This window comes from Rhinopithecus bieti, unplaced genomic scaffold (genome assembly GCF_001698545.2).
Source record: "Rhinopithecus bieti isolate Rb0 unplaced genomic scaffold, ASM169854v2 scaffold_13247, whole genome shotgun sequence".
NCBI lineage: Eukaryota > Metazoa > Chordata > Mammalia > Primates > Cercopithecidae > Rhinopithecus > Rhinopithecus bieti.
This window is the reverse complement of record NW_016807505.1, coordinates 199,329-219,887: the sequence shown is the minus strand read 5'-3', so window position 1 is coordinate 219,887 and position 20,559 is coordinate 199,329. Positions and strand designations below refer to the sequence as shown.

General features: G+C 40.9%; 1 long non-coding RNA gene across 1 annotated transcript in view; it reads right to left on the bottom strand.

The window, feature by feature from the left end:
* The window catches only part of LOC108535947 (uncharacterized), an 84,420-nt gene extending 64,911 nt beyond the window's left edge, over window positions 1–19,509 (bottom strand). The window contains exon 1 of the long non-coding RNA XR_001887364.1: window positions 19,332–19,509. This is a non-coding gene — a long non-coding RNA (uncharacterized LOC108535947). The remainder of the gene's footprint in view (window positions 1–19,331) is intronic.
* Between the last annotated feature and the right edge of the window lie 1,050 nt (window positions 19,510–20,559).

The window sequence follows — 20,559 nt, the reverse complement described above, 5'->3', positions numbered from 1 at the left end:
AAAAAAAAAAAAAAAAAAAAGGCAAGATTTGAAGCTGCATAGTGTTAGCAAGTAGAATGAGTATTGAACACTCGTTATTGTTACAATTTTTTTTTTTTTTTTTTCCGAGACAAAGTCTCGCTCCATCACCCAAGCTGGAGTGCAGTGGTGTGATCTCGGCTCACTGCAACCTCTGCTTCCTGGGTTCAAGCGATTCTCCTGCCTCAGCCTCCTGAGTAGCTAGGACTACAGGCATACGCCACCATGCCAAGCTAGTTTTTGTATTTTTGGTAGAGACGGGGTTTCAGTGTGTTGGCCAGGCTGGTCTCGAACACCTGACCTCAGGTGATCCACCCACCTTGGCCTCCCAAAGTGCTGGGATTACAGGTGTGAGCTACCACACCCAGCCTAAAATTTTTATTTCTATAGAGACAGTGTTTCACTATGTTGCCTAGGCCTTTCTGAAACTCCTGGGCTCAAGCAGTCCTCACACCACAGACACCTAAATTGCTGGGATTTCAGGTGTGAGCTACCATGGCTGGTGGAAAACTCCAAACATACATATTTAAGAAAGTTCAATGGGGGGAAAATTGATTTTCTATCAATGCTGTAGGAAATTGAATATCCTTCTGTGGGGGGAGGGGAAATAAAATCTGACCTTTGACCCCACATTACATACAAAATGATCACCAGATGGTTCATTGACCTGAATATAAAACAATTTTATGTAGCATTTAGATTGCAATTGAGAAAATAATTTCATATTATTGTGTAAAGAATGATTTCTGAAACAAGACTTAGGATGTATTTATCATATAGAAGAAAAGATATTCTAACATAGTTGATGTAAACAAAGATTCTGGAGACAGACCAAGTCCAGCTCAGGTTGTTCTGCTCCTTTCCTGTGAGGCTTTAGCTCAGATTCATAACTGGAACTTGGGAGTGGTAATAGTGCCTACCTCTTGAAATGTTGTGAGAATTGAATGAACTAATAATACTTAAAACCTGTAGACTAATAGCACATCTATACTAAACACTAAGCCACATTTTCTAATACAGTGTTTTCTAAGGAATTGAAATAGTTATTATTTGAGTCAACTGTAAAATGCATCATTATTTTGTGTCACAATAAAGGAATAAATTCGTAGACTATTGCACAAATACATCTTATCACTTAGAATTTTATTACTGAAAAATCAACTACTATAAGTGTAGGTATTAGTCTTACATCACTTCTGTGATGACAAAGATGGAAAATAGAAGCAGAATACACTAACAACAACATTCCTAAAATTCTTGTCACTCAGATCAAACTCTTCGGAATCACCTTCTAACACATTCTGTCCATGATTTTCCCCACATTATCATCATCTTTGCTAACCAGGAACTTTGGTGACATCACATTTCTTGACAGAGTCCTAGACTCCTATTTGTGAGATTGTCTATTCAACCTACTGACAGCACCTCTGTAAGTTTTGATGGTGATCGTATCACCGGAAGACGTCAATCAAAGGTTTTTAGATCAAGTTCCTGCATGTGCAGACAAGGACAGCCATATTATGACTAGATTCTGGAAAACTTTGTTTTCACAATGTCAATTTTAAGATGCATCTGTACTTGAACGTTGTTAAAAGGTGCACTCTGACATCAGCTGATTACACTATTCTTTCACTTACTGCCAAATTATCAGTATAAACCCATGGTGGATAGATAGTTTTGCATCTACCATCTTTACTCTGAAGCCTGAGAACCAAAGCTCATCAGCCCTCATTTTCCACTTTGACACTGGTCACTCCTACTCCAGCCTGACATACGGCTTGTTTTTGGTCTGCCACTCTGCCTTTTCTTTTTTTTCTGAAGATGAAGATTTAAGTGAGTTTGTTTTTTTCTCATGGAGTGAATGAAATATGCTCTGGGAGGTGTGAGATTTCTTGAATTGCAAATGTCCAAATTACTAGTACATACATGTTTGCTATTCTGATCTTACAAGTGAGAAATGTGGTCTAGGTCAGCTGCAACTCTCACTCCAGGTCTTCAGATCCCAGGAACTCATTTCCTCATTGAAGGTAGGAATGAGATATGGAGAATATACTCTGTGATTTCAGACCATAAAAAGAAGAGTCTTGATTTTGTAAATGTCCCTGGAAGTGTGGTATGTAGTCCCATGGCTTTGTAGACTAGGTGTGGTTCCCGGACACACCCTCTTGCTGTCCAGCAGAGTGATGATGTTGTGCTATGGAAATCCCTGTTGCTTTTTGGGGCAAAGGGGAGAGTAATTTGTAAGCTGATTCTAAAATTCATATGGAAATTCATGAGATCTAAAAGAGCCACATTAATAATGAGAAGCAGAACAAAGTTAGATTATGGGATTTCAAAACAATATAAAGTGATAGTAATGAGGACATTGTGGTACTGGCATAAGGACAGCAATATAGGTCAATGGAATATAAATGACTGCCCAAAGATTCACCCTGACATTTATAGTCTATGGATTTGCAAAAGTTGCCAAGGCAATTCAACGAGGAATTTTTTTTTTTTTGAGACGGAGTTTTGCTCTGTTGCCCAGGCTAGAGTGCAGTGTGATCAGCCTGCCTTAGCTTCCCAAAGTGTTGGAATTACAGGCATGAGCCACCACACCCGGCCTTTTTTTTTTTTGAGACGGAGTTTCACTTTTTTAATAATTTTATTTTTATTTATTTTTTATTTTTGTACTTTTTTGAGACTGAGTCTCATCTCTACTAAACCCCATCTCTACTAAACCCCATCTCTAATAAAAATACAAAACATTAGTCGGGCATGATGCTGGGCGCCTGTAGTCCCAGCTACTCGGGAGGCTGAGGCAGGAGAATGGTGTGAACCCATGAGGTGGAAGTTGCAGTGAACCGAGATCGTGCCACTGCACTCCAGCCTGGGCGACAGAGCGAGACTGTCTAAAAAAAAAAAAAAAACAAGACAAAATATTTGCTAGTCATATAGGTAATGAGGGTCTACTGTTCAGAATATATAAAAGATTGTCACATCTCAAAAAGTAAAAGACAAATATCCCAACTAAAAATGGGTAAACTGTATAAATAGACATTTCTTCAGAGAATATGTATGTATCCCCAAAGGGCACATAAAAAGATGATCAACATCATTAGTCCTTCGGCAATACAAATCCAAATCACTGTAAGATATACTTTATAAAATTAAAGGCACATTTTTAAGCTAAGTAAGCCAGTTTGAAAAGACTACAAACTGTGCAGCTCCATTTATATGACACCCTGGGAAAGGTAAAACAATAGAGATAGTAAACAGATGCATGTTAACTAGGGACTCTCCAAGAAGGACAGTGAAATAGGTGAAGTAGATGGAATTTCTTCAGGGTAATAAAACCGTCCTGCATGGCGGCTACATCATACTGTTTTTGAAACCCTGCGTAACTTTATAATACAAACAGTGAACCTAAATGTATGGAAATTTAAAATATTATTTGTAAGCCAGGCATGGTGGCTCATGCCTGTAATCCTAGCAGGTGGGAGACCGAGGTGGGTGGATTACCTGAGGTCAGGAGTTTGAGACCAGCTTGGCCAACATAGTACAACCCTGTCTCTGCTAAAAAAAAAACTAAAAAATTATCTGGGTGTGGTGTTGCATGCCTATAATCTCAGCCACCTGGGAAGCTGAGGCAAGAGAATTGCTAGAACCTGGGAGTCAGAAGTTGCAGTGAGCCATGATCACACCACTGCACTACAGGCTGGGAGACAGAGTGAGACTCCATCTCAAAAAACAAACAAACAAACAAAAAACAAAATATAAAAATTATTTGTAGGTAGGGGGATCCCATGGAGGAATACAGAGAAAATAAAAAGGAATAAGAAATGTATGATATAACCCCACTAAAGGAAGCTGAGAGGCGGGGGAAAGAACTGACCTAAGTAACTTGGATACAAAGTGAAGATTCTGCATCTAAAGGTCAAAGGAGTTGTCTGTGAGCACTGTACTTTAGTTGGTAATGTTCTTCTTCATGAGAGTGTGGATTAACAATTCTGAAGTCACTATGCATGTAGCCTAAAACTTGGTGATTAAGCTAACAAGGCCAACTCACTCACTGTTAGAGTGGGGGTTACAACCAAGTAGTGGGAATGGGGAGACTGATTCAGTATATTATATTATATTATAGTATATTATATTATATTATACTGAATATATTATAATATATTCAGTATATTATATTATATTATACTGAGTATATTATAATATATTCAGTATATTAATGTGGTGCTGGAGACATTAGTAGGAATTTATGTTTAATCAAGTTATATATGAACACGTGAGGAAATATTTACAGGTATGTGTATATGTGTGGGTTAGTATACACAGGTATGTTTCATTGTTTTGTCAGCTGACTACTCCTCAAATCGACAGATGACCCAGTATCAGTGAATATACCTGGGTCTGTATCTTTGTTTTCAAAGGCATTTTCCAATAAAAGAAACTAGGACCCATGGAAGAAATGATGGGTACTAGGCTTGGGCACGAAATAAAAACCATTGGCCTGGAGGACCATGTAGTGCCTGAAAGTAAGAAAATATGAAACATCTTTATAATTGAACCACCAAACAAGCAAAATCTAACCAAAATAATGTGGTTATTTCAAAATGATACAGAAGCCAACTGAGAGACCTTCCAGTGGCCAACAATGGAACAATTTGAGCAATGAAATAAATAAAGGACTGCAAGGGAGGTGTAAACTGAAGATACACAATTTCATATAATATTCAATATGGTATAAATAAATGATATGAAATAATGGTGGAGAACAGGCCAACTGTATACGGTAGAGAGTTCTCAACTCTTGTTTTAGGTACTCAGTTCATAAGGAGGTAGAGCATGAATTTCTTGTTCTTAAGTATGTGCTATGTATGCTGACTTATTTTCAAAAAGTAAAACAGGGAGAGTGGAGAAAGAAAGAATTTTACAGTAAAGAAATCTGACAAAAGCTACCTTGTCCAGGTAGTTAAATTACTGTCAACAGGCATGAATCAAGTTGATAGTAGACACCTGTGATATGATGTGATTACAATGACATTTTCTCTCGGTGATCTTCCTTCCCCAAACCCAACTCCAGTATAATCATGAGAAAAATGTCAGAGAAATCCCAAATTGGGGATGTTAATGTCATGAATAACAAAGGAAGTCTGAGAAATTGTCACAGGCAGAAGGAACCTAATGAGATGGGATTTCTAAACATGATGTGGTCTCCTGGAGGGGATCCTGAAACACAAGTGTTCATTAGGTAGAAGAAAAATTCTAAATAAAATGTGAATTGTAGAGAAGATAATGTGTACTGTTGAATTATGAATTGTGACAAATATCACCCACTAATGTAAGGGATTAACAATAAAGGAAACTATATGCCAGGCATAAGCAAATGATCTGTATTATCTTGGCAACTGCTGTGTAAATCTAAACTATTCTAAAATTTAACAAGTTTCTTTTTTTTTATAAATTCCCTTCCCAGTATAACAAGCCAAACCTTGTCAATATTGTTGAATGCCCCTTAGTGCATATCTCCATTTTTTTTTTTTTTTTTTTTTGAGACGGATTCTCGCTCTGTCGCCGGGGCTGGAGTGCAGTGGCCGGTTCTCAGCTCACTGCAAGCTCCGCCTCCCGGGTTCACGCCATTCTCCTGCCTCAGCCTCCAAGTAGCTGGGACTACAGGCGCCTGCCACCTCGCCCGGCTAGTTTTTTTTTTGTATTTTTTAGTAGAGACGGGGTTTCACCGTGTTAGCCAGGATGGTCTCGATCTCCTGACCTCGTGATCCGCCCGTCTCGGCCTCCCAAAGTGCTGGGATTACAGGCTTGAGCCACCGCACCCGGCCCATATCTCCATTTTTTTTGAGACAGGGTATCACTCTGTAGCTCAGGCTGGAGCACAGTCATGTGATCATGGCTCACTTTAGCCTCCATCTCCCAGGTTCAAGACATCCTGCTGCCTCAGCCTCCCTAGTAGCTGGGACCACAGGTGTGCACCGCCATGCCTGGCCAATTTTTAATTTTTGTTGTTGTTGTTGTTGTTGTTGTTGTTGTTGTTAGAGATAGGGTCTGGCTATGTTGCCTAGGCTAGTCTGGAACTCCTGGCCTCAAGTGATCCTCCCACCTCGTCCTCCCAAAGTGCTGGGAAGACGAGTGTGAGCTATTGCACCTGGCCTCTCCTTTTGTATTTCTAAGTGATATATTGTTCAGTTTTTCTTAACACTCAGATACATGTGTCTAAATTAATGCTTATCTCTATTGTAATAATGAGACCCATGAGACTAATCCATTTTGTGAGACATGCCATAAAATACCTGACTGGTACTTTGCAAAAGAGTTCAGGTTATACAAAATAATTGAACACTCAGAAACTGTTGTAGGTTGAAGATCTGACAGAGCAGGCAGACCCTAGATTGGCACCCAATGATTCTTACCTACTGGTGAGCACAACCTTGCATTCTAATCCTCTCCCTGTAAGCATGGGCAGGAACCTTAACTTATTTTGAAACAAGAGAATAGAGCACAGCTGAAGGTATATCACATGGGTAATTATGCTATGTAAAATCGTTATTTCTGTCTTGCTAGCAAACTCTCCCTTTGTACCTTTGATGGAGCATTCTGCCATGTGGAAGAAGCCAACATGGGAAGAGCTGAACGCAGCCTCTGGACAACAGCCAGCCAAGGAATGGAGGACCTTAATCCAATAACCAGTCGCTAAATTTACAGTTAATTCAAACTCCCTTTCAAATAACACTCTATCAGTTCACAAGTAGTGTGAGTTGCCTGTAAGAAGGAAACAATCCTAATTTGTACCTTTGGTAATTTGCACTATTGCTGTCATTCACGGCATTTATATATGCGCATTCATGTATATGTATATGTATATATATGTGTATATACACACACACACACACACCCCCACCCATATGCATGCACACACACTCAAACTATAAACATAAGAATACCTTGTCAAATACATGGTTACAATTTTTGTTTTTAACAAACTGTTATCTGTTATATCAACTAAAATATGAAAAGTTTTCTTTATATGGCAACTACTAAAATATTTAAAAATAAAAAGAAAATAAATGATATGCTAAGAAGAGAAAATTGGATCATGTGAAATTCTCAATTAAAACCATAAAGGGAAGCAAACAAATGGAAGACAGGAGGACGAACAAAGAACAAGGGCAGCAAATGAAAAGCAGAAATAAATTTGGTAGATGTCAATCTGCTATATCAATCATCACGTTGACTGTCAATGGTCCAAAACCACCAATGAAAAGACACAGATTGTTTGAGTGGATCAAAAAACAAGACCTAACTGTATGTTCTCTAAAGAAAACATTTCAATATAAAGACAGGTATAGGGAATTGTAAATTAAAACCAAAATGAGATATCACATTATACCTATTACAAAGCCATTATCAAAAAGAGTAAAGATGTTGGTGAGAATGTAAAGGTTGTAAATGTTGGTGTTGGTGAGAATGTAAAGGAAACCCCTGCACACTGTTGATGAGAATGTTAATCGGTACAGCCATTATGGAAAAAAGTATAGAGGCCCCTCAAAAAATTAAAAATAGAACTACCATAAGATCTAGCAATCCCAACGCTTGTTACATATTCGAATAAAATGAAATCGGTATGTTGAAGAGAGATCCACACTCTCATGTATATTTTAGCATCGTTCAAACCACTATGAGGCAGAAACTGTTAAAACAGGAAAAATAGATGAATCCACTATTATAGTTGGTGACTTCAACACTCCTCAATGAGAAGTGTTTAGCATTGTTCACAATAGCTAAGATATGGAATCAACCTATGTGTCCATTGACAGATAAAGAAAATTATATATCTATCCCCAATGGAGTATTACTGAGGCATATAAAAAGGAAATCCTGTCATTTGCAACAACATGGTTGAACCTGGAGTATGTTAACTGAAATGTTAAGCATGCAAAGATAAATACCTCAAGATCTTACTCATGTGAAATCTAAAAAATGTGATTTCGTACAAGTGGGGGTATAGAACGGTAGTTACCAGAGCCTGGGGTTGAGGGTGGGGTTGGGCAGATGTTTGTGGATTGATAGAAAATTTCAGTCAGAAAGGAGGAACAATTTCAAGAGATCTATTGTACAACATGGTCTCTATAGTTAAAAAACATACAGTCTTATTTTTAAAATGATAAAAATTAGCTGGGCATGGTGGTGTGCACTGGTAGTCCCAGCCACATGGGAAGCTGAGGCAGGAGGATTGCTTGAGCTCAGGAGGTCTACCCTGCAGTGAGCTGTGGTCAAACCACTGCACTCCAGCCTAGGTGCAGAGGGAGAGCCTGTGTCTATTTTTTAAAATGCTAAAAAAGTGGATAGAACGGTCAGGCGCGATGGCTCACGCCTGTAATTCCAGCACTTTGGGAGGCCGAGGTGCGTGGATCACAAGGTCAGGAGATCGAGCCCATCCTGGCTAACATGGTGAAAACCCGTCTCTACTAAAAATACAAAACATTAGCCGGGCATAGTGGCAGGCACCTGTAATCCCAGCTACCTGGGAGGCTGAGGCAGGAGAATGGCATGAACCCGGGAGGCGGAGCTTGCAGTGAGCCGAGATCGCAACACTGCACTCCAGCCTGGGCGACAGAGCAAGACTCTGTCTCAAAAAAAAAAAAAAAAGAAAAGTGGATAGAAAGTGTTCTCTCCACAAAAATGATAACTATGTGAGGTAGTGCACATGTTAATTAGCTGGATTTAGCTATTCCACAACGCACATTATTATTCAAACCTCATGTTATACATAGTACATACATCTCGTTTCATCTGTTATTTAATAAAAATGGAGACATATTAACTGAAAGTAAAAGATGGAACAAAATATCGCAAGCAAATAGAAAAAGGAGTAGTTATATTAATTTCAGAAAAAGCTGACTATAGAGTTAGAAAAATTGTCAGGGAAATAGAAAGGCCTTACATAATAATAGTGGGGTCAATTTTCCAAGAAAGTATAATAATTCTAACATGTAGCAACAGAACATACAACTATGAGGCAGAAACTGTTAAAACAGAAAAATAGATGAATCCACTATTATAGTGGGTGACTTCAACACTCTATGAGAATTAAAAATAAAATCCTAAGCCTCCCAACTGACTGAACAGACAGGACCCCAAGGAAACTATAAAGACTGAGTTTCCAGCCACGATGGGACAGGAAGTGGGACATGCCTCCTTATCATCTGTCTCTTTTGCAGTTTAGACACAACAACTGACCAGCATTCATGTTAAAATAGAGATCATAAGAATGAAGGAATGAACTCTTCTTGGCGGCAATAAGGTATCAAATTATAAACAAGACCTAAGGCCATGCCAGGCAAGGGTTAAGTCACTCACCCCTATACTTGAGGTATGTTCTAACTCACAGGAGGTTTATCTTTTTCTCTAGCCAATAAGCAAGCACTGACTTCCACACAAACAATCTTAAAACAATTTGCAGCTCATCCACCGCCAGACGCTGACTCCACCCTCTGTTCCTCCAGCCATAGCTACGGCTTTGATTGCACAAGAGACTGATTTCAGTGACTTTCTTCTGATAAGAGCCCACCAAACATGTACTGGGTCTGACTGGTTTACAGAGACTGTGTACTTGTCTACCTTTGTGTCCTGAAAGGGGCTTCTGTGCGTAGGGCCTAACTGTAATACATTTAAACGTTAAGTCTTGGCCGGGCGCGGTGGCTCGTTCCTGTAATCATACCACTTTGGGAGGCCAAGGCGGGTGGATTAGCTGAGGTCAGGAGTTCAAGACCAGCCTGGCCAACATGGTGAAATCCTGTCTCAACTAAAAATACAAAAATTAGCTGGACATGGTGGCAAGTGCCTGTAACCCCAGTTATTTGGGAGGCTGAGGCAGGTGAATCGCTTGAACCCGGGAGGTAGAGGTTACAGTAAGCCATGATGGTGCCATGGCACTCCAGCCTGGGGGACAGAGTAAGACTCTGTCTCAAAAAAAAAAAAAAAAAAAGAAACAAAACTCAGTCTTCACACCAAGATGAACATGGGTCATAGGTTACATGCATGTTTGTTCAGTACACATGCCATAGGGCTACCTACAAGAATATTTATAGCTTTTTTTCTTTCCAAATGTATAGATCTTATGATTTTCATGTTAACAAATATATACCCTAAAACCCCAATAAAATTAAGATCAAAATCAATAAAAGGCACATAACTGGTAAACTTCAAACTACACGGAGATTAACCAACATACTTTTAAATAACACATGATGCAAGAAATCTCAAGAGAAAATTAAACGACATTTTGAACTAAGTTTAAATTAAAATGCATCTTATCAAAATTTGGAGAATGCAGTGAGGGAGCATGGGGGGAAATGTATCTATTGAAAACAAAGCAAACAAACAAACAAAAACCATTGGCCGGGCTCGGTGGCTCACACCTGTAATCCCAGCACTTTGGGAGGCTGAGGTGGGCAGATCACCTGAGGTCAGGAGTTGGAGACCAGTCTGGCCAACATGGTGAAACCCTATTTCTACCACAAATACAAACATGAGCTGGGCGTGGTGGCAGGCGCCTGCTCTCTTTTTCTTTTCTTTGTAAAAATTTTTTTATTTATTTATTTTATTTTTTGTTTTGGAAACGGAAACTTCCCATCAAACAAGGACTCATCCCAGCTACTAGGGAGGCTGAGGCAAGAGAATCGCTTGAATCCAGGAGGCAGAGGTTGCAGTGAGCGGAGATTGAGCCATTCTACTCTAGCCTGCGTGACAAAAGCAAAATTCCACTTCAAAAAAAAAAAGGGCCAGGCATGGTGGCTCACCTCCCAGCACTCTGGGAGGCTGAGGCAGGTGGATCACGAGGTCAGGAGATCGAGACCATCCTGGCTAACACGGTGAAACCCCATCTCTACTAAAAAAAATACAAAAAACTAGCCGGGCGAGGTGGCGGGCGCCTGTGGTCCCAGCTACTCGGGAGGCTGAGGCAGGAGAATGGCGTAAACCCGGGAGGCGGAGCTTGCAGTGAGCTGAGATCCGGCCACTGCACTCCAGCCTGGGCAACAGAGGAAGACTCCGCCTCAAAAAAAAAAAAAAAAAAAAAAAAAAAAAAAGAAAAAAAGAAAAAAGAAAATGGAGAGTACTGTAAATAAGGTGAAAGCTAAGTAAAAGATAAAGCAATTGGAATTTTCAAATGAGTATTGAGAGTTTCATAGCTTCCAGAGCATAGCTGTGTCCGCAGGTAACTAGGAAAACAGAACACTCTAAACTGAACTCCTGCTTATCAACATGCAGGGGTGGCTCCCCTGAAGTGAGGAGACATGAATCTTCAGGAATGATTAAGCAAAAGCACACAAAGCAGAGCAATTCATTTAGTTATTAAGTTGGAAAATACTTAATAACTATGTTATTAGCTATGTATAAAATAGCTATGAATAATCTAGCAACAAGGAATTTAGGTAAATTTTGCTAGGTACACAAGAAAAGGTACATACGATAGAAAAAAGTCAAAATACATGTTATGGTCTCAGAACAATGAGAAACTCATGAGGATTTTATAAGAATGTCAGAATACTGAAGAGGACATGCAGACACAGATGGGTGCACATCTGCATGTCCATGAAGACAGTGCCCCAAAAGGCTGCACACTGCCCACCATCATCATTGCTGTCACCTCTGCAGCCCCCTGCCAACCTTCACTGAAAGTTACCTGGGGTCCTTCTTCTGTGCAGCTGTGAACCTCCCTCATCTGCAGTTTCCTGTGAGGCCGCTCTCACCCTGTGATGCAAGGTGGCTGTGAGCCAGCCACTGTGAATTTGTGATCCAGTGATCCAACCTACATCTGCAAAATGGCTGAGGGGAAAGAAACTTCTCTGCCCTTCCCCAACCTTGCCCCTCCCCATCACCAACCCCTCCTGGTAATGCTGCTGCTCTTTGCCATCAAACAAGGACTATCCTTACTTGTTCCAACTGTCTTCCTTGTCAGTAGATCTCATGGACTGTGGGTAACACTTAAAAGAAGAAAAGGCATTTGAACTTCTCCCCACAGAATGCAGTCCTTAGGGAGCAGCCTCTGCATCACTTCCAGAGCTGCCCTCCCTCCCCTGCCCAGTCCCTTCATGGTCTGTCCTTCCTGCTTCTGCCTCCTCACATATTACTCATTCCAGCGATCCTTCCAACCCACTGTCCTTATCTCACACCCTGACCTGTGCCAGACACACTGTTTCCTCTTCCCTTTCCCTCCCCTGTCTGGTGGACCTCGGCCCCTCACTCTCCAGCATCTCCTCCAATGCTCCTCCTCCTGGAGGCCCCCCTTGTCCATCGCATCCCAGGCCTGATGCCTGTCCCCTGAGTGCCCAAGGGCAGCTCTTGCACTTGTAGTTCAGTTTCTGTTGAGTTTTCTGAATCCCCACTGGTCTTAAACACCTGAGAATTTGGCAACTTTGTCTATGTTGCTCCCCTGTGAGCCCCACATCTGCAGTGGACAAACAGCAGCACAGATTTTGCTTTTGCTGTGTTTCACTAATGAATCAGTGACTCCCCTCACCCAAATGCTTGCCTACTTCCCTAGACACCCCATCTCTCTTTCAGTCCGAAGAGGGTTTGTACCTGAAGATGAACCTGTTTCTTGTGCTCTCTTCTGTTCTCAGGTCAGGATGTGAGCCCTGACTCTGCCCAGCCTTTTCACCAGCCTCTCCATCCTCAATCCACCACAGAGCCCCTCTCATGGGCCATGCTGCTTCTACCTCATCTGTCCCTCTTCTGTTCTTTTGGACAGTTTTGTCCTTGCAAACCTAGGAAAAGTATTTTGTTCTCTAAAATTCACCTATATTAATATGGCTCCATTGATAAATATTTCCAACGTTATTGTCATATTTCATCATTTCTAGTCTTTTTTTTTATTCAAATTTTATTATAATAGCTGTTAGCCTAGTGGTAGCCATGACATGCTTTTCATTATTTGCATGAACTTGTACTGAAACCTGTTGTCATTTCTTGTAGGATGGCCTGCAGCAACACTGACAGAACAGGCGTGAAGAGGAATGGTGCAAATTGCACAGAAAATGCTGCAGTGTCTTTTGTTAAGAAATGTTTTATTGCCATCAGTCTTCATGCCAGTGTGATTAAGATATTCAAGATTGTGCATTAAAGTCTGGTTTAGAACTATCATAAGCACAATTTCAAGATATCTATTAATTTACTTATGAATTAATTTCAAGATTGTTTATATTTTTATGTGACTAACACTTATGCTTTTATAACTACGGAAGGGCTTTTAACATAAATCGGCCGGGCGCGGTGGCTCAAGCCTGTAATCCCAGCACTTTGGGAGGCCGAGACGGGCGGATCACGAGGTCAGGAGATCGAGACCATCCTGGCGAACACGGTGAAACCCCGTCTCTACTAAAAAAATGCAAAAAAACTAGCCGGGCGAGGTGGCGGCGCCTGTAGTCCCAGCTACTCGGGAGGCTGAGGCAGGAGAATGGCGGGAACCCGGGAGGCGGAGCTTGCAGTGAGCTGAGATCCGGCCACTGCACTCCAGCCTGGGCGACAGAGCGAGACTCCATCCCCCCCCCCAAAAAAAAAAAAAAAGATTATAATGGACCTGAAAACTTCCTATCACCTAGAGATGTCAAAGCTGTCATAATGTCATAAAACAATTACTTCAGTTTTTAATAAATTAAGTGTAGCCTTAGTTTACAGTGTTTCTAAAGTCTGCAGTAGTGTACAGTAATGTCCTAGGTCTTCACAGAACTCAAGCACTGACTCACCCAGAAGAACTTCCAGTCCTGCAAGCTCCAGGCATGGCAACCGTCTGTACAACGGAACAATAATTTTTGTTTTATACCATATTTTTACGTTTTCTGTGTTTAGATAGGTTATATGTTTAAATGCTTATCATTGTGTTACAATTGCCTATAGTATTTAGGATGGTCACATGCTTATAGGCTTATGGCTTGGGAGCAATAGTAAACACCATACAGCCTGGATGTGTAGTAGGCTATGCCCTCTAGGTTTGTGTAATGCTCTCCATGTTTGCACACTGATGAAATCACCCAACGATGCATTTCTTAGATGGTATTTCCATGATGAAGCAATGCATCACTGCACTTTGACAGAGGTATTTTCCTTTTATTTATTTATGTTTTTGAGATAGGGTCTCACTCTGTTGCCCTATCTGCTAGATTTCACCCAGCCCCATTCAAGATGGAGCTGCTCTGATTCACGTGCCTCTGGCAGATGGACATTTGTTTGCCAAGCAATGCTGCAGTCAGGGGCTCTGGATTTCAGTCCTCCATACAGAAAATGTCAAGGGCAGACCTTAATAAAAATAAATACATGAATAAATAACAGCATTGATGCTTTATGTATATTTTTATTCCAAATTAATAGATATGTTACAGGGAAAGGGTCCTGATCCAGACCCCAAGAGAGGGGCCTTGATACTCAGGGCCAGTCTGCAGAGCAAAGTGAAAGCAAGTTTATTAAGAAAGTAAAGGAAGAAAAGAATGGTTACGCCATAGACAGCGGCCCTGTGGGCTGCTGAACTCCCATTTTTATTGTTATTTATTGATTATATGCTGAACAAAGGGTGGATTATGCTAAAATGCAGTGGCCAGAGTGCAGTGGCACAATCTCAGCTCAGTGCAACCTCCACTTTCCAGATTCAAGTGATTCTCAGGTCTTTGTACTGCACAGCCACCCTGCAACAACCCCAAGGATGAAGGGCAGCCCATTAGAGATGAAGGAAATGGGTGTAATAGGTTGAACCACCTCACCTCAACCAAATCCCTGAGTTTCCTGTGATTGGTTGTTATTTATGGCTGGTAAACTTATTACATTTTATAATATATGGGCTTCCTGACTTGCTATGATTCAAATTAAAATTTTAAAATTAAACAAAAGCAATACATATTAATGGAAACTATACTTTGAGTGTCCAGTCTTTCTGTTTCTCTGTTTCAGTACAGTATTCAATAAATTACATGAGATATTCAACACTTTATGATAAAATAGGCTTTGTGTGGATGATTTTTCCAAACATTAGGCTAATATAACTGTTTTGAGCACACTTAAGGAGGATAGGCTACGCTATGATTTTAAGTAAGTTAGGTGTCTTCAATGCATTTTTGACTGATGACATTTTTAACTTGTGATGGGTTTATCTGGAAGTAACCTCATCATAAATCAAAAAGCACCTGTAATTTAAATGGAGCTTTCTATTTATAAATGAGCCACACAATTCTCATTAAAATAAATAGAAACTGGTAAATTTTTTGTTTTTTTTTTGAGACGGAGTTCTTGCTCTGTCGCCCAGGCTGGAGTGCAGTGGTGCAATCTCAGCTCACTGCAAGCTCTGCCTCCCGGGTTCAAGCAATTCTCCTGCCTCAGCCTCCCGAGTAGCTGGGACTACACGTGCCTGCCACAACGCCCAGCTAATTTTTTGTATTTTTAGTGGAGACAGGGTTTCACTGGGTTAGCCAGGATGGTCTCGATCTCCTGACCTCATGATCTGCCTGCCTTGGCCTCCCAAAGTGCTGGGATTACAGGCGTGAGCCACCGCGCCCGGCAGAAACTGGTAAGTCTTATCTCCTCTATTGTTTCCCACAAAACTTCCAGTTTTCTTTACATTTGGGAATCATCTTGTCTCTTTCCTTCACTAAATAAATACCACAGTTTGTATCAAGTTGCTCTCCATATGCAAGGAAATTAAAGTTAATGGTGTCAGATTATAACACAATAAAAGAATGGAAATGAGAAGTAATTTTTAAAATTTGGTTATTCATTTATTTATTTTATTAAGGTCTGCCCTTGACATTCTCTGTATGGAGGACTGAAATCCAGAGCCCCTGACTGCAGCATTGCTTGGCAAACAAATGTCCACCTGCCAGAGGCACGTGAACAGACGTCTAAAAAGGGGAGCAACTCCATCTTGAATGGGGCTGGGTAAAATGAGGATGAGACCTACTGGGCTGCATTCCCAGATGGTTAAGTCATTTTAAGTCACATCAGGAGATTCGCACAAGATACAGGTCATAAAGACCTTGCCGATAAAACAGCATGCAGTAAAGAGGCCGGCTAAAACCCATGAAAACCATGATGGTGACGAGAGTGACCTCTGGTTGTCCTCAGTGCTACATCCCACCAGTACCACGACAGTTTACAAATGCCATGGCAACGTCAGAAAGTTACCTTATGTGGTCTAAAAAGGGGAGGCAGGGATAATCCACCCTTTGTTTAGCATATAATCAATAAATAACGATAAAAATGGGAATCCAGCAGCCCACAGGGCTGCTGTCGATGGCATAACCATTCTTTTCTTCCTTTACTTTCTTAATCAACTTACTTTAACTTTACTCTGCAGACTGGCCCTGAATATCAAGGCCCCTCTCTTGGGGTCTGGATCAGGACCCTTTCCCTGTAACACATCTATTAATTTGGAATAAAAATATACACAAAGTATCAATACTGTTAATCTGTTGGTTTCTCACATCTTAAACATCTTTAACAAATGCCCCGGAATTGTTTTAGTCCATTAGACTGAGGATTTCATCACTTGTATGAAATTTGCTAGTGAGTCTCAGGGACTCATCCTGCAGGAATGCTTCCTTCACTGGAGAATGTGTTCCTCTCAATACAATCCTGTTGACATTTGTACAATTTACAATACAGGCCCTAAATCAATCCTGGTCTTTTTTTTTTTTTTTTTTGAGATTGAATTGTTGGGAATAATGCTCAAAATCCTAAGGAGATTGAACACTCAAACGAAGGTTTCTTAGCAAAGCAATTTTACTTCTGCGCAGAGGGGTGCTTCTCCTTGGCCAGCCGCCATGAAAGCACACCTGAACAAAGGGGCACAAGAGCCTTTATTCCTGACGCAAGTCCTGCCCCTCTACCCTTTCCCCATTGGCCGGAGTCCGGTCGCACAATGTGAACTAATCCCGGTTGACTAGATATTTGAACTTTCTTTAGATGAGGTGGGCATGTAAGGGAGAGAGAGGAGAGGGGAAGGGGTGTCTGCAATGAGCTAGAGAGCTAGTCTCCTTGCCAAATAAGGAAAGGAATGTGAGCTGGTACTGATAAGCCTGGTACTGTGGCGTGTCCGGGCACGTAACAAAGGCAGAAAGGAAAAAAGGGGAAAAAGGAAAAGGGGCTGGGGGTTTACTATGAATTAAATAATAAAGAATTGATCAGGCTATTTGAAGAGAAACCTCATCATATCCCACAGAGTTTTTCTCTGTTACCCAGGCTGGAGTGCAGTGGCTTGATCTTGGCTCACTGCAACCTCAGCCTCCTGAGTTCAAGCAATTCTCCTGCCTCAGCCTCCTGAGTAGCTGGGATTACAGGTGCATGCCACCATGCCCGGCTAATTTTTTTTTTTTTTTTTTTTGGTAGACAGGGTTTCACCATGTTGGCCAGGTTAGTCTCGAACTCCTGGCCTTGTGATCCACCCGCCTTAGCCTACCAAAGTGCTGAGGTTACAGGTGTGAGCAACTGCGCCCGGCCCCTAGTCTCCTATTTGGAGCCCTAAATTGTTTCTTCAGGAGGAAATCCATGTTCAACTCAGGTTGAGGAATCCCATTTTCACTACCCAGGACACTAAACCATCACTTTGCAACCGCCTTTGCAAAAAATCATAACCGAGAAAATTATTACAATGAAAGATATCCAACCTAAACGACTCCATCTGGCTTCTGACCTCCAAGCCGCCCTTGTTCATTCCCCACTAACTTCAGGAGGAATTTAGTGTATAGCTTAGCTTTTAAACGAAGATGTAACAGACCTTTCCCAAAACAACACCCCTCCATCATGCCTTTGCAGGAATAACGAATCGTCTACAAGATTAGAAATTAGGGTTTAGGATTCACTCAGCTGGAGACTGCAGGACTCTAAACCGCCTCAAACTGCTCCTGGGGATAACATCACTATTGAGAAACCTAAGCTCAGTCAGTACTTGAGATATATTTCAGGCCCTGCACTCAATGGATCAGCGGATACCACCCAGATCAATAAGCTGACTCATCTGATCTTATGGCCCCAACCGGGGAACTGACTCAGCGCAAGAGGACAGCTTCCACTCCCTATGGTTTCATCTCCAACCTGACCAATCAGCACTCCCCTCTTTCCGACCCCCTACCCGCCAAATTATTCTTAGAAACCCCTGATCCCCCTACGGGGAGGGAGACTGATTTGAGGAATAATAAAACTATGGTCTCCCGCACAGCCGACTCTGGGTGAACTGTTGTTTCCCTATTACAGTTCCCCTGTTTTGAGAAATCGGCTCTGTCTAGACAGCTGGCAAGGTGAACCCCTTGGGTGGTTACCAAGTCACATAAAAACTACCTCAGAGAAGTGTCGAAGGTTCATCCTAAACAATGGACATCAACCCAGAAGATAACCAATACAAAGGTGTTAAATTATTGACAGAGTCAAAAAAAGGAAAAAAAAAGAAAGAAAAGAAAATCCCCAAACACTCACAAGCGTCAAAACTTAAAAAATGCTAATAATAGAAAATCATTAAGGACTGTAATTTCCTTATTACAAGATCAGATTATAAAACTATATGCTACCTGGATATGGATGACAACGTTTTCTGAATGATATTTTTGGTTCACTGAAAACTAAAAAAAAAAAAAAAAAAAAAAATGTAGTAATCATTCATCAAATAGTAAGAAAAAATATACATGTATATTATTGGTTATCTGTGCAAACATCATGCAGACAATTACAAAAGCAAGTTGGGAAAACAAATCAAAGACTAGGCAATGTCTACAGTTTTTGGGTAAGGAGAAAAGCAAACAACATGACGACATTCCTATTTGCGCAGTGCGGAGTGACTATCTCTACATTTAGAATGGGAGTCATAATGTTCTGTCTACATAAATTAATTTTGTCCACCTTTTACAATTAGAACAAGCTAAACAATATCATGAAAATAATCACAGCCTTTATTAAAGCATGAAATTCTGAGCATATTTGATCTTGTGCCTCAGAGAAAATCTTGTTCCTCTCCTTTTCAACCAGAGATATTTCATAGGAAATTTCTCGACAACACTAAAAAGCGTGTAACATCTGCTTTTCCTAATAAAAGTAATATTTCCATTGCACAGGTAAAGAATGATAATGGAAAAGATGAAAAGAACTGACAAGATACTTTGAAAAAATGATTATGAATGCATTTTAAATACAAAATGAAAGTTGTTAATACAGAATACGAACATGCGAAGTTGGTTTTAGATGATGTTTATGTGAAATTATAAAAAAGAAAACTGCATACAAATATTAAAGATATTTGGACCTTAAAACAAAAACACAAAAGTAAGAATGAATATTACCAGGAGAGCCTGAAGCTGTTAAGTGTTCTTGATCAGCAAGCAGAATGACTGGAGAGAAAAGCCTTTCTTATGCAAAAGAACCGCATTCCTCAAACAGCTCCAGAGGAAAGCCAGGGGGCAGCTGGCCTTGCCACACTGTAGACCCCACAGAAGGCGCTGAGCTCAGCTGCAGCGGTTGTGGCCCCGCCCTTGGTGGGCGTGGTCTGCAGCAGGAGGCCCGCATTCTTGGGGCAACTGCGCTTGCGCAAGAGGGATGTCTGTAGGGGTTTCTGCCACCTCTGGTGGTTGCTGGGTGGGTACAAAATCCCAAAGGCTTCAGAAGGAGGGAGTCCTAATGAGGAATATTGACATCTCATAAAATCTACCAAGAATGGACTAAGCAAACAAAGCAGGGAATGATGTTGGGGAGGTTGTCTAAGATTCACAAGGACATTAAAGACAGAAGTGTCAACAGTAATGATGAGTTCTAAATTATCCTCTTTTTTCAACGGGCAACTGAGCATATTGGTAGGTGCAAGGCCTACAGATTTTCGTCCTTTCTTTTTTACATAATAGCACACTGGGTTAAGAGAAGGCCCTAGAGAGAGAATTCTTGTGTTAAATGAAGTTTCTTACTAAAATAGTGTGATATTTTCACAAAGAGAAATAAACCAATGGAAAAAAAGGGAGTCAGCAAATCAGACACATGTGTATATACACAAATAATTTATGAGATTAATTGGGGGAATGTGGATTTTTCAATAAATATTCCAAGAAATACATCCACAGGAAAAAATAAAATCTGGTCTATAACCTCACATTACACATAAAATCATTCCTAGGTGGATCTTAGACCTATTTATTAAATCAATTTCACACAGGATTTACATCTAGTTTGGGAACATGACTTCACAGGGTAGAATAACATTTCTTTTTTTTTTTTTTTCTGAGACAGAGTCTCACTCTGTTGCCCAGGCTGGAGTGCAGTGGTGCAATCTTGGCTCACTGCAACCTCCGCCCTCTGGGTTCAAGCAATTCTCCTGCCTCAGCCTCCTGAGTAGCTGAGATTACAGGTGTCTGCCAGCATGCCTGGATAATTTTTTTTGTTTTTTTATTTTTTTATTTTTATTTTTTTTTGAGACGGAGTCTTGCTCTGTTGCCTGGGCTGGAGTGCAGTGGCCGGATCTCAGCTCACTGCAAGCTCCGCCTCCCGGGTTCACGCCATTCTCCTGCCTCAGCCTCCGGAGTA